General features: G+C 37.6%; 1 non-coding gene across 1 annotated transcript; it reads left to right on the top strand.

Moving 5' to 3' along the window:
• The first annotated feature begins 12,488 nt into the window (after positions 1-12,488).
• Positions 12,489-12,595, top strand: LOC148209600 (small nucleolar RNA R71). The gene has a single exon (XR_015793303.1). It is a non-coding gene; the product is annotated as a small nucleolar RNA R71 (small nucleolar RNA).
• The last annotated feature ends 2,726 nt before the right edge of the window (positions 12,596-15,321 follow it).

Here is a 15,321-nt window from a genome sequence, read left to right as displayed (position 1 = left end):
GGATTGTGCCCGGCTAAAAGGATTACATTGTCATCTTCTTCTTCATTTTCAACTCCTTCATTAACTTCCCTTCCTTGATGATTTCCTAAAGCTACTTCAATTCGCTCCATCCGGTCTGCCAAGGTACTAATTACTTGGTTTAAACGAGTAATGGCCCCGTTTTGTGCTTCTCTCCACTTAGCTTCACTAATATCCACTCCATTTCCCCCATCTGGATTCATGACGTTTCAAACAGCAGTTAAATATGTTTAGGACCTCACACACTCAACTCACTGATTTTCACTCGGAACAATCGTGTCTATCACACACAAAGGTAGGCTATTTGGGAAAGTGACTAAATGTTGATATTGGGTAGGCTAACTTGTGGTCCAAGCAATTCTTGTAATAGTGAACATTACAAAACAACCAAGACAAGATAATTATGAAATCTCAACTAGAACAAAGAAAACAACAATAGGATGTCTTCTACGAAATTCAGAGATATGTGCCACACAAATAAAGAGACAGCCCTAAATATGATGGAATTAGTCTTTATGAAGCAAAGAGAATAAATTTGAATGACAAATTCCTTCAATTCTAAAAAAGAATAAAGTATAGAAGCAAAGCAGGATTTTTCCGTTAAAATTGCACACAGAGACGGAATTCCAAAAACGAATATATTACTTTATGATTCTGACTAAATGGTCTTCTTAACTTTGAAAGGTAACATTCAGATCTAACGTTTCACTTCAGAAGAAACAATTAAATTCGAACGTTATCAAGGAGTTTCAAAAGGCATTACAATCATTAAATGCTGCAGTTACGAATTTGGACAGTCACAACAACATTTGATTATAACTATCAATGAACAACAAAGTTTCGTGCAATTTGAAACGGATTAAAGAGAAATATGAATGAACAACTCAAGAACACTACTTGAACAACTTCTGGATTTTTTTTTTCAAGAAATCAACACTGAACAATTGAAATGAAAGATAGAATCAATTCTAGAGTAGACAACAAAGATGCAACCTATGCTCTCTGATACCAAATGATAAGGCAATCCTAATTCTCAGCCCAATGATCCAAGCTTTTGTTGAGCAAGAACCCTTGAATCAAAGAAATTAACACCTCCTTAAACAAGTTAGAATCAACCAAGAGAAAGGCTAGAAATTGATTACCTCTATGATCAAAGATCTAGAAGCAAGAATTGAGATCTTGTTCTAGAATGAGTCATTCCACAATCAAACTTGATCAAGGCTGGATTGAATGGCTCAAAATGCAATCTATCACAAGAATTGCAAGAAACCTTAGAAATGGCAATGGGATTTCTAAAGAAAATGTCTATTGAGAGATCAAATTTCATTCAGCTAAAATCTGCCTTTTACATAGCTTGGATGGGGCTTTTTATAGCTATTATATGATTGAAACCCCCAACCCTTCACTTCCCAAAATAAAACCCATAAGTAGTAATGAGCACAATTGGTCTACTTAATAACCTCTCAGAATTGAACTTTAAAGTTGAAACCATAATTTGGAAGACCAAAAACTCAAAAATTACAAGCAAAATTTGATGACTTAGAAACAACAATTGAATCTTTAAAATGTTGGCACAACGTCAATCTTGCAAACTTTGACCTTCACAACATCGTCCTCTCTTGGATTATTTTGCAGCATCTGAAATAAAGGTTGAACTGAGCCTATCCAATTTTGTACGTGAATAAGGAATGCTTGTTGAAGCTTCTTAGCCTTGGCTCGTGTAATAGGTCCAGTGGAGACGTGCGGAACACCATGATTCTTATCACTCTGGGCACGGCCTCCCTATGGAAGGTGTTTGCATGGTTCAATACCAAGGTGAATGGAGAAAGTATTTATAGTAAGTGGGAGAATAACGTGTGACAACACATCCTACGGTCTCCTCCATTTGTTTGCAACGTAAGGTTTCATACACAGCCTACATGTCGTCCTAGAGCGACCACCCCTACGGAGGGTCTGTTGTATGGAATCAAAATCAGGGCAAACTCCATAAATGGATATGTTCTTTTATGTTCTGCGCCAATATTTGTTCTTCCCTACGGCAGGCTTATTGGGGTAGACCTCTGATGTCTAAAAATGACGGGTCACACTTACGAGAAGTTGTTAAGTTTGTTAGCAACTCCTTGACCAAATAAACAGTGACTAACTATTATAAGAATAAGAGTTATTCTGGAGTAATATTTAGTTGATAATATCTCAATTCAGTGAAGGAGTATCCGACTGCTTTACGGTAGTTGTTGCTCTAAATCACCGAAGCTTCGTTGCAAAACTAATCTTGATTATAGGGTGCATTATTATTATTATTATTACTATTTTGCTAAAAGTGATTGGTTTTTAATGGGTAGTGCAAGTGTCTTATATAGATTTGTATATATATCGACATGTGTAAATCTATTGCACTATGTTGGGGAAATTGCACCAGGTGCAATTCCTGACTTTTCTTGGGATTCGAGTTCTACTCTTTCTGATAAGAAAACAATAGCCAATTGGATCTAAGAACCCTTATGGTTATGCAAACCCCTAGATCACAAATGCTAAAACCCCAAAATCGAGATGATGTCAACCCGAGGAAGAAGTTAGAACAGATTTACCTTGATGATCAATATCAAGAGTAGAGAAAACTTCTTTCTAAACTCAAGATTCGAACCACTCCACAAATAGCTTGATCAAGACTACTTGAATGATTCTAGCATGCAAATCTAACACTCAAGAATTGCAAAGAAAAACAAGCTCTAGGCTTTTTGAAGCAAAATAGCAACTTCATTCAATCATCAAAATCTATCTTTCAAAGGAAACAAGCTAGGCTATTTATAGCCTCCAAAACAACCCTAAAAGTAACCTAAAGGCATTTGAAAGGTTGTAACTCCCAATTTACATGATGGCCATAACATCCACTAGCTAAAATGTAACTTAAAACACATAAATGAAATGTTTAAAACTGAAAATATAATAAAAAGATGTTTAAATCCGAGAATTGAAGTCTTGGTCACCCTTCAAAGTCTTTGTAACCTCCCAATTATAAATGAAGCTTCACTTGAAGTAGTTTGAAGTGTAGTTCCATTAATTGATGGATAACTTACAATAAATGAAGCTTGAGATGCACTTAAGTTCATTTAATGCAACTTGAGTTCCTTGAATTGAACTTGGCTTTATTGAATGCAACTTGAGTTAAACTCCACTTCAACTTCAGCTCAAGTTCATTTAATGCAACGCCTCCCTTAAGCTCTACTTGGAAGATATTGACTTGAAAAGTTCCATCTCTCTCTTGATCATCCCTAGCCGAGCTCACCAAGTATTGAACATGAGAAAGTAAAGCTTGTTGTAGCTTCTTGGCTCTTGATCTCGTTATGGGTCCTTGAGGCATGACAATGGTGCTTCCTTGGTTCATATCACTTTCATTACCGCTTTTGGTTGTTGCAGACACTAGGGTACCCTACAATCATATGCCTATGTGTGATTACAATCCTAAAGAATATCCACCAACTCACTTGCATTATGGGTCAGATAGCCTATGTTTAGGACCATGTTTTATGTTCTTATGCCTAAGTCACATCCGATATTAGTTTCTTATTATTTTACCTAACTCACCTATCCCAAGGTTGGGCTTTGGTTTATAATCAAGTTCCCACCGGCCAATTGGACAAAATATGTAAAGAGAAGTTTTTAGAAACCACCCCAAAAAAGTGTCAGGCGCAATCTAGCCAAAATCCCGAGCGTGTTGAAAATGAAATCATTTTGCCTAAAGCATTCCACGAAGAGGTTGATAACTAATTTATAACATAATTAAAGGAAATTAAATACACGAAAACATAAAGAAAGTTTTTTTCATTGAATTTAAATGACTAAAGAAGTCGTACAATGAGTTATAGCTTGACTCTCTTCTCTCTCGAGCGTGAGGGGAGTTCAAACTCATTAAAGAACTTTAAAAGAACATAATGAACAAATAACGGAAGTAAGAACTTGAATTAAAAGCAATACAAGAGGTAGAAGTGTGAAAAACAAATAAATGAACAACTAGAATAGAAACATAAACCCTAAAAACGTGTTTACAACTATAGAGCAACTAATAGAAGATGAAATGAAGCTTGGAAGGGATGAAATTCTGCTGGAAGGATGGCTTCTTTTTATAGCACCATAGGTTGGTTGAAACTTCGCACCATTTTAGGTGAAAATGGGTTGAGATTCACCCAACCACCTCACTTAGACTTGGACTCACGGTTTGGGATGTGTTTGAACATGTGGGAAATATCCTCTCTGCCCCTCATTAATCAAAATGCACATTTTGCCAAAATAGTCTTCAAAATTGCTCCAGGCACATTTTCCTGAAAAAAACATATTTCTATTATTTTCTTCCAACTTTGACCGCATTTTCTCATATTTTTCCTAAAGTACCATAGTTTGACTTTTATGTAGAAATGTTCTATGCGTGTTCTACTTTATGAATATGTTGTTCTTTTTGCCAAATAATTATGGGAAAGAGGTCAAAATCGTTGTCAAATAGGGATACCAACACATGTTTCTACAAAATAAAGTCAACCCTAACACACCCCAAAACTTAGCAATTTGCTTGTCCTCAACCAAAAACAACAACAACAAATCTAAAACAATCAACATACTAAAAATATGAATGAGCAACAATCCAAAGGTTCTAAGTTAATGAACCATATTTGTCTCAGGAAAGGCTCCACAAGCTAAATCTCCTAACTTTAATCTCAAGCCAACAAACCATAAACCATCATTGTTTTGAAAATAAAAACGATTCTAATTTTCTTTTTCCTAAAACATAAAACTTTTTGAAAAACTAAGGAATATGCACACTTCCGTTTTGATTCAAAAAGTTTTACATCAAGAAGACACGTGGACCGACTACTTGCCCCTGAGGTTTTCCGCACACTAACATCAGTTTCAAACCACAGGCACTTATAGAAACTTGTTAGGTAGCAACCCGGCATAAATTGATGTCGACAATGGTTTTCACAAAGTCATCGTAATATGTAGGCTACTACCCTCCAAGATGCTAACGCCACCCATTTAAAGATAAATGAATGTCTATAGTGGGACTTGCAAAAATAAGTGTGTTTTCTTTCCTCTCATGTTTCTTACCACTATTTTCTTACTCTCACTTTTATTTGTCTTTCCCCCACTCTTATTTTCTCTCGAGACTCCTTTTTTGAACTTTTGTTTTTCTTCCTTTAGACTCTTTTTTCATACTCTCTTTCAAAAATATTTCATGCATATGACTCTTTTTACATAAGACTCCTTTTATTTCATGCATTGTCTTTCTTGACTCTTTTTCAAAATATAAAATGCATTTTCTTTCTAAACAAATGACTCTAACCGCCCCCCCTCCCCCCAACTTAGAAGAAACAATATCCTCACTAGGGAAAGAAATTTTGAGAGATGCAAAATTTTGCCACAAAAATAACAAAGACTTCCAAAGCAAAGAAAAAGTTTAAGTTTCAAAATAAAAATTAAAGAAGCATAACACAGCTTTATAACCAAAACAAAAAGTAGAAAATTATTTTATGGCTTGATCATGAAACTAGGAAATCTAACATGTTCATCCGCTTAATAATCCTCATCGACATGATACAAAAACTAAGAACAAAAGAAAGCATTTCATTAAAAAAAAACTAAGAACAAGCTAGTAGCTAGAACAAGAAAGTATGCAAGCTTGAACTTTAAAAATATGCAAAAACACACTTTATAAACATTCTTAATAGCACAACATCCTACAACTAACCTAAAACTAAGCTAAACAACCTATCATGCAAACTAAAAAAACAAAAACAACCAATACTAAACAACCTAAACTAAACAACCTAACATACAAAAGAAAGGAACAACCTAAACAAACAAACCTAATGTAAAAGATCAAGATCAACTTATATAGTAGCAAAGTAAGGAGAGAGATTGATACGAATCCATTTGTGACCAATTACATATATCAAAGGAGCAATTATTACAAGAAAGGCAAGGAAGATTCAAGAGGCTTTCACACTGCACCTTCAAAAGCTTGTTAATGCACAAGAACCAGCAAATAGTTTTGAGCCCGAATTTATTCATAATGTTACTTCAATGAGTCAAGAAGAGAATGGAGCGAAGATGGCACGGGAAAAGTTGTTTATTTTGAGAGATGGCACGGAGGACAAAAAAAAGTGTGCAGATTCGTGAACAGGTGCCTTTGCAGATTGCACCTCTTTGGAGTTTGTAAAGTCAAAAGTTGTCAAACCATATCCAAATGTGAAGCGCCTCCTACAGCACATAGATAAGACCATTTGAAGCATGACTACGTTTTCTGATCCGCATTTAAGTGTCTAGAATGATGTGCAATCAAGTTTTAATTTGCATGTCTTATTTTCTACAATTTGCATTAAGTAGTATTTTGAAAAACTTTTGGTGTTCTTATGTTGAACGACCATTTTGCCTATTTAAAGGCTTGTAATGCTCTTGTTATGGATAACTTAAGATTAAAACATATTGAAATTCAAGAACTTTTGTTCCTTAACACTTTTGGTGTTGCTTCTTTCAAATCTTGCTTTAGGTTTGATGTTAAACCGATTCATTGGATTAGTCTCGATCAAGCTAATTCTGGAGTGAGTCGTCTTAGGATCTAGGAGTGTCTATTGTAGATTCTAAGTCCGATCTAAGAGTGATTCATCTTCTAACCTTACTCTTGGTTGGAATCATTCGGTAAGTTTGTCGTTTTTGTGAATGTTTGCAAGGATCCTAGAAGGACCAATAGCTTTGTAAACACGAGCAACCTTGGCGCTTATCAGAGATACTCCCTAATCATCATCTGAAGACTCATCGTCAGTGGAATCGGTAGGAAGACTGGAAAAAGATGGTAATTCGGCCGCAAGCTCATCGGGGAAAGAATGTGTTTCATCACCTTATATCTTCTCGAGGAACTCACATGTGGCACGTTGAGTAACCAAGAGAAGCTCGTACTTGTGCCAAAGCTCGTCATATTGCTCCCTACTCACCACCCCTCGGGTCTCGGGTTCTGCGGCGGTAATGGGAGAATCTTCCTCTCGAACAATTGAATATCCCCGAACTCTCCTTAGAGATGTTAACGGCTTTTTGTGCGTCATAACATTGGCATCATCGACCTCTACTCCTGCCTGCAAACATAACTCAGTTCTTAATCCAGGAAAAACAAGAGGACCTACCATTTTCTCGGAGCAACTCCGTATCAGGTTCCTTATGAGCTCCCCAAAGTTGAACTCAATGCCCTTCATGACGATGTACACCATCATTGCCCTATTACGCTTAATGTAGGTGAGCATTCTACCACTTTACCCTGTACATCGAATGCTCATAAGGAACGAACCATAATGAATATTAATAATGGAAGGTGAGCATTCTACCACTTTACCAGGTACTCTCACTACATCCCCTCGGTTAGGATTGATGGCATCATATAACTCTTTGATCAAAGCCTCCGATACACACGTAGTTAGGGCAAACAACATCTCCCAACTATTATCTGCAAGCCTCCTCCTAACATATTCTGGCACTGGCTCTTGGACCTCATCAAAACCCATCTCGAGTACGATATCACGTGCTGTGAAGTTGGACCTCTTCACCTCCAATCTCACCCTTTTTACTCTTGATGGTGTTTGTTCGGTAGAATCGGGCTCCTCTTCGTTGGCCTCCTCAAGTGGCTCTCCTGCCCTTCTAGGCACCCTAGCCCTCTGGCTCTTTTAGATGGACCAGCTTCGGCCTCTTTTTCGGCAGCCAAGCGTGCTATAGCGGTTCACGTCCTAGGCCTGGAAATTTCGCCAGGCGCAATTTCTGCCAATTTTTTCTTCTTTCGTGTTTTCTTCACCACTTCGGTCAAGCACACCTCCTCATCTGAAGTCTCAGTAGTAGTAAGAAAGTTTAGGTCATAAACATTTAAACTTGATAAAGAATGGGACTTACCTTTTGAAGAAGAGGACAGTGACTCCTTCATGGCCTCACTAGGGACATCCACAAGATCGGATGTTCGTTCTTGCTCTTGTGCAGGGCGCTTCTTATCATCTTGCTGAGATTCGTGCACCGGAGTTCGTACTCTGACTTCATATTGAGAGATATTGTCATTGTCTTCTTTCTCTTCATACCCATCTCCATGCATTTCTTGTGGTAATTCTCCAAGATCTTCATTTTCTTCCTCATCCTCTAGTCTTTCTTGAGCTGCCTCACTCTTTCCATCATCCTCCAATGGATCTTCTCCCCTAGCTTCATTCAAAGCCACCAAAATTTCGACAATTTTCAGCGTTATCCTTTCCTGATCTAAATCATAAAAAACTAGGGGCTTTTTACTCAAGATATGATCTGGAAAAGATGGAGACAACATACCTTGTAGAATGGCCGATGGACTCTCATCCAAAATTGCGCCAGGCGCAATTTGGCACTGAATTTCGATCGTGGCCGAATCTGAATGTTCCAAGATTTCCGTGTCGTGTTCTGAGTCTTCACTAACCTGTTCTTGACCTTCAACATTCACAGCAACAGTAATGGAAAGAGGGGGAGGGATAGACAGTTTTAAAGACTCGGAAACGAGGTTATCTGGAGAAGAATTTAACGTACGGCGTATACTCATACTATTTAACTCAAGTTGAATCTCCTCACTCACTTTCTTTGAGTTTTCCATGAATTCTTCCAATTTTATGTTTAGTTCTTCAATTTTAACATAAACTCTCTCATTATCTTTATCCCTAATTTCTTTGTTTTTATTGAAGATCTCCACTCTCTCATAAAGTCTAGCAATTTCCTCATCTAAAGTAGCACCTTTTTCCTCTAAAGATTGATTTTTTCGAAGATAGACTTTTCTAACCCCACCTAATTTCTTCTCACTATGACCCTTTTTATTAACCCTAGAATCATGAGATTCCATATTGATCTTTTTAGAATTTGTACCACCTATGGATAGATTTCTCCTAGGATTCATTCTTATAGCTTTCTCATATTTGGCTAAGTATGCCGAAAAAGAGAGAGATGAGAGAGACTTTCAGATTCTTTGAGATTTCTTGAGAGAAGATTTGAAAACAAGTGAGAAAATCTTGGTGAAAATCGTGAATGGGGGTTTTAGTTTATATTTTAAAACATGTTAAAAACATAATAGGGTTTTTGTCAGGTCCTAGTTTAAACAAGAAAGGTTCGTCCCATCTATAAAACCTAACATCATGAAAGAACTTCTTTATCTGCTGCTTACTCAATTCATCAGGAATTATATTGCTAACCAGATAGTTCACATAATCAGCATATCTAGGGGCTTCAGAAATAGCTAATGCGAAAACAACAGCCAACAGTTCTTTCTCAGTCACGATATAGTTTAACTGACTACTATTCAAGGTTTTACTTGCGTAATAAGCAAGATGAAGAACTTTACCTTTTCGTTGGCCAAACATCGCACCCACTGCAAAATCACTTGCATCACACATTAGATCAAATGGCAAGTTCCAATCTTGTTCAATTATGATAGGTGCAAAGTTAAGTGCATTTTTAAGTGTCTCAAAAGCTTTCAGATAATGTTCATAAAAAACAAGGTCGATCCACTTCCAACAACTAACACAAAGGTTTAGACTTTTTCGCATAATCTTTTATAAAACAGCGGTAGAAACTCGCGTGTCGTAAGAAACCTCTAACACCTTTTACAGTTGTAGGAGGGCGTTGTTTGGCAATCACATCTATTTTACCCTATCGGCCTCGATTCCTTTTTCTGAAATTTTGTGACCTAAGACTATACCTTCACTACCATAAAATGGCACTTCTCCCAATTAAGCACATGGTTAGTCTCTTCACATCTTTTTAAAACATCCTTTAGATTTTGTTATAGGTTTTCAAAAGATTCGCCAAACACAAAAAAGTCGTCCATGAATATTTATACCGTTCTTTCTAGCATATCAGAGAAAATAGCAGTCATGCATCTTTGGAAGGTGGCGAGAGCGTTACAAAGACCAAACGGCATCCTTCAAAACACAAATGTCCCCATAGGGATATAGTAAACGACATCCTCTGAACGTGGTCTTTTCTTGGTCCTCTAGGGCTATAGTAATCTGGTTGTAACCAGAATACCCGTCTAAGAAACAATAGCATCTCTTCCCTACAAGGCGATCAAGCATTTGGTCAATAAAAGAAAGTGGAAAATGGTTCTTTCTAGTTACCTTGTTTAAACGACGGTAGTCCATACACACTCTCCAAGTAGTCATCGTTCTAGTTGGGATCAATTCGTTATCATCGTTGGTAATCTCATCATATTGCCCTTATTTGGAATGCATTAGACCGGGCTAACCCAGCTGCTATCCGAGATGGGGTAGATCACTCAAGAGTCTAACCATTTTATGATTTCCTTTTTGACCACCTATTTGATTTTGGGGTTAAGCCTCCTTTAGCACTAAATAGAATTGGTTGCTCCTTCTTCCAGGATGATTTTGTGCATGCAAAATGTAGAGCTAATTCCCTTTATGTCTGCTATGGTCCATCCAATAGCCCTCTTATACTTAGACAAAACCTACAAAAGCAAAGATTCATGTTCATCAGTTAAGTAAGGAGAAATGATAAACGGCAAAGTATAATTTAAATCTAAATATGCATATTTTAAATGAGAAGGTAGGGGCTTCTTCTCCAATCCTGGAGGTTCAACGATGGAAGGTTTCATAGCTTTCAAATCCGCTATAGTTGGCTACAAAAACTCAAAACGCTGAAATTGTGGTAAAATTGCGCCAAGCGCAATTTTCGCTTCTTTTTCTAAGGCCTCCAAATCTGCTTCTAAGTCCTACACCATCATTTGTTGGAGTTCTTCCATGATTGCCCCTATTGTAGAGCACTCTTGACTTCATATGGGAGACGCGTCGCATCAAGGACATTGAAGGTTACCTGCTCATCATTAACCTTCATCGTGATCTCTCCTTTCCTAACGTTGAATACTGTATCTCCAGTTGCTAAAAATGGCCTCCCAAGAATGATCAGCACCTCAAAATCTACTTCACAATCTAAAATTCTAAAATCGGCTGGAAAGATAAATTTATCCACTCTAACGAGGACATCCTCTAATTTCCCTTCCGGTTTATTTATGAACCTATCAACTAGTTGAAAAGTGAAAGAAAAAGGCATAAGATTAATGCTTGCTCCTAAGTCACATAATGCTCTTCCTAGGTTGTTACCACCTATTGAGCTAGAGATAGTAAAACTACATGGGTCCATACATCTAACAGGCAATGGATTCCCTAGAGCATCACAACTACACATTGTTAAGGCTACTGTCTCATTTCTCCTAACTTTTTAGACCTAGATATGATATCTTTCAAAAACTTTGTGTAGTTAGGCATTTATTCTAAGGCATTTATGAAAGGTATATTTATATGCAACTGTCTTAGAATCTCAAAGAACTTCTTAAAATGACTATCTTGATTCTTTTTAACTAGCCTTTGGGGGAAAGGTGGAGGAATCTTAATAATTACCTACCTGTGGAGTAGTGTTGGGCACTACTTGGTTACCTTTACCTTTCTCATTTGAACTTACTGGTTCTTCCTTCTCTTCTAGTGGTGGAGTGGATGCGAGAACAAGTGTAGTTACGTCGTCTCCTTCAGCTCGAAGTGAGGGCTCCTTCATAACTTCTTCTTGTGATGACTGCCTTACATTGCTCTTTTCCTTCTCGTTTAGGCTTTTCCGTGTGTCCAAGCAATGTACCTTGGGGTCTAGATTTTAGGTCATTCGCTATCTGCCCCACTTGCATCTCCAAATTTCTTATCGCAGCATCAACTCTTGTCATGAACTCTTTTGTTGTAGCTTCACTTCTTGTCATGAATTCTTTCATCATGGCCTCCAAACTTGCGTTGCTACCACCTTGCTGAGTAGTATTTTGAGCTCTTTCCTGATTGTATTGTTAAGGCTATGACGATGTATGAGTTGGAAAACCAGGATGAGTGTAATTTTGTTTGAATTGTTGAGCGTGTGCTTGCACACCGCTACTAGCTCCTCCTTGGTTACTCTAATAAAAGTTTGGATGGTGCCTCCATCCAGGGTTGTAAATATTTGAATATGGATTGAAATTCTGTTGGGCACCTTGACCTACATAGAAAATAGATGCTGGATTAGCTGGACAGTTATCATACAAGTGGTTATCACCACAATAGACATAAGATATATTTGAAATTCGTAAAACAGGAGACGGTTCAAGCATCGTCGAAGTGGCGGTTTTGGTTTCTTTCTCCATTGTCAGTTACTTTAACATCTGGTTCATAGCCGCCATTTGGGCTTGCATTGAAGCTACTGTGTTCAACTCAAAGATTCCGACTGATACTTGCTTCTTTGGCAGTGACCTTCGTACTTCACCTTGGTCATTAATGTCTGTCATCTTGTTTAAGATATCAACGATCTCATTAACCGACTTTTGTAACAATGAACCATTCGCTGCGGTGGTCAACATCATTCTCGATGAACGATCTAATCCTCTATAGAATTGCTCAATCTGCACACATGCGGGCAATCCATGGCTTGGGCATCTCCTAAGTAACTCCTTGAAACGCTCCCGAGCTTCTTGAACTTCTTCATTATCCTTTTGTCGAAAAGACACAATGTCTTCTCGAAGGTCTGTGTTTCTGGTCAATGTGTGGTACTTGGCCAAAAATTTCTCCATTAGTTCCGCCCACGTGTTGATAAAGTTTGGTTCTAGCGCGTTTAGCCAAGTCCTTGCACTGTCCCTGAGAGAAAAAGGAAACATTTTTTTAATCGTAGTTCATCCTCAGAGAAATCAGGAAGTTGAAATGCATTAGCTATTCCAATAAAAGATTTGAGATGTGAGTAAGGATCTTCGTTAGTCAGTCCTTCGAACTGGCCCATCGTCTGCAACATTTAGAACATGATTGGCTTAAGCTCGAACTGTGCGGCTTGGGGAAAAGGATTATTTAACCCTGAATTTATGTTGTGGAACGCATGTGTGACGTAGTTCCACATGGCTACATCTCGGTTAGGCTAACCTACAATCATATGCCTATGTGTGATTAAAATCCTAGAGAATATCTACCAACCCACTTGCATTATGGGTCAGAGGGCCTATATCTAGGACCATGTTTTATGCGCTTATGCCTAAGTCACATCCCATCTTTGTTTCCTATTAATTTACCTAACTCACCTTTCCCAAGGTTGGGCTTTGGTGTATAAATCAAGTTCCCACCGGCCGAATGAAAAAAATATGTAAATAGAAGTTTTTAGAAACCAACCCAAAAAAGTGTCAGGTGCAATCTGGACAAAATCCCGAGCGTATTGAAAATCAAATCATTTTGAGTAAAGCATTCCACAAAGAAGCTGATAACTAATTTAGAACATAATTAAAGGAAAGTAAATGCATGAAAACATAAAGAAAATATTTTTCATTGAATTTAAATGAATAAATAAGTCGTACAATGAGTTCTAGCTTGACCCTCTTCTCTCTCCAGCATGAAAGTAGTTTAAACTCGCTAAAGAACTTCAAAAGAACATAATTAAGAAAGAATGGAAGTAAGAACTTGAATTAAAAATTATAACATAAACATAAACCCTAAAAACATGTTCTACAACTAGAAAGCAATAAAAATAAGATGAAATAAAGCTTGGAAGAGATGGAATCCTGCTAGAGGGATGACTTTATTTTGTAGCACCATAGGTTGGTTGAAATTTCCCAACATTTTAGGTGGAAATGGGTTGAGATTCACCTAACCACCTCACTTGGACTTGGACTCACGGTTTTGAACGTGTTTGAACATGTGAGAAATGTCCTATCTGCCCTTCATTAATCAAAACGGATGTTTTGCCAAAATAGTCTTCAAAATTGCGCCAGGCGCATTTTCCTGCAAAAAAACAGATTTCTGTTATTTCTTCCAACTTTGACCGCATTTTTCTCATATTTTCCTAAAGTGTCATAGTTTAACTTTTATGCAAAATTGTTCTATGCATGTTTTACTTTAAGAATATGTGGTCTTTTTTGGCAAATAATGATGGGAAAGGGGTCAAATCGTGGTCAAACAGACCTACGGACACATGTTTCTACCGAAAAAAGTCAACCCTAACATGGTGCTGTCGGCAAATCGGGGGCGCGGGCGTAGGCGTGAATGGGCTGGACGCTGGCGGGTGCGCCGTGGCAGCGTTTTGTGAGGTTTGTCCACCGTTGGTGGCCTAGGCATGCGCGTTGTGGGCATTTTGCATGCGGTCGAGCTCTCCTCTTGGATTGACTTGATTCCAAGGACTTGAGGCCAATTATGATTACATCGTCTCCTTTTTCTTTAAAATGATTCGTCCTCGAATAAAGAATGTCACCTACAAAAGAAAGTAACCTAATTAGTGACAAATTCAAACATACCACACTATACTCACCTTAAAGTGCTATCTTGTAGTTATCATCGTGCATTATTGCTAGCACTTGGAAAGAAATTCTTCTCTTTGGTTCAAACTCAAGGTAGAATTCTTGAGCATATGTTATGAATTTCCTTTCCTTTGGATTCGGTCTAAAATTTTCAAACTTGGATAAGTTTGACTTTATGATGCAAATCCAACCATGGATCCATTGACTATACCCGGAGGACCAATTACAAGAAGCAAAGCAAAGAAGATTCAAGAGGTTTTCATAATACATCTTCAAAGGCTAGCTAATGCACACGAGGACACAAAGATTTCTGAGGCAAAAATTCTTTACAATGTTAATTTAATGAGTCAAGAAGAGAATGGAGCAAAGATGGCACGGGAAAAGTTGTCTATTTTGAGAGATGGCACGGAGGACAAAAAAAGTGTGCAGATTGGTCAACAGGTGCCTTTGCAGATTGCACCTCTTGGGAGTTTGTGATGTCAAAGCTTGTCAAATCTCATCCAAACGTAAAGCGCCTCCTACATGTGATTTCCAAGACAATTTAAAGCAATTTTACGTTTTTGGATTCACATTTAGTTGTCTAGTTTGATGTGCAATCATGTTTTAATTTGCATGTCTTATTTTCTATAATTTGCATTAAATAGGATTTGAAAGACTTTTGGTGTTCCTCATGTTGAACGACCCTTTGGCCTATTTAAAGGCTTGTAATCACCTTGTTTTGGGAGATTAAAACATATTGAAATTCAAGAACTTTTGTTCCTTAACACTTTTGGTGTTGCTTCTTTCAAATCTTGCTTTAGGTTTGATGTTAAACCGATTCATTGGATTAGTCTCGATCAAGCTAATTCTGAAGTGAGTCGTCTTAGGATCTAGGAGTGACCATCGTAGATTCTAAGTCCGATCTAAGAGTGATTCATCTTCTAACCTTACTCTTGGTTGGAATCATTCGGTAAGTTAGTCGTTTTTGTGAATGTATGCAA

The sequence above is a fragment of the Momordica charantia genome (genome assembly GCF_013281855.1).
Source record: "Momordica charantia cultivar OHB3-1 chromosome 8 unlocalized genomic scaffold, Mcharantia_2.0 BLBB01000008.1, whole genome shotgun sequence".
Lineage (NCBI taxonomy): Eukaryota > Viridiplantae > Streptophyta > Magnoliopsida > Cucurbitales > Cucurbitaceae > Momordica > Momordica charantia.
This window is presented reverse-complemented; position numbering and strand designations above follow the sequence as displayed.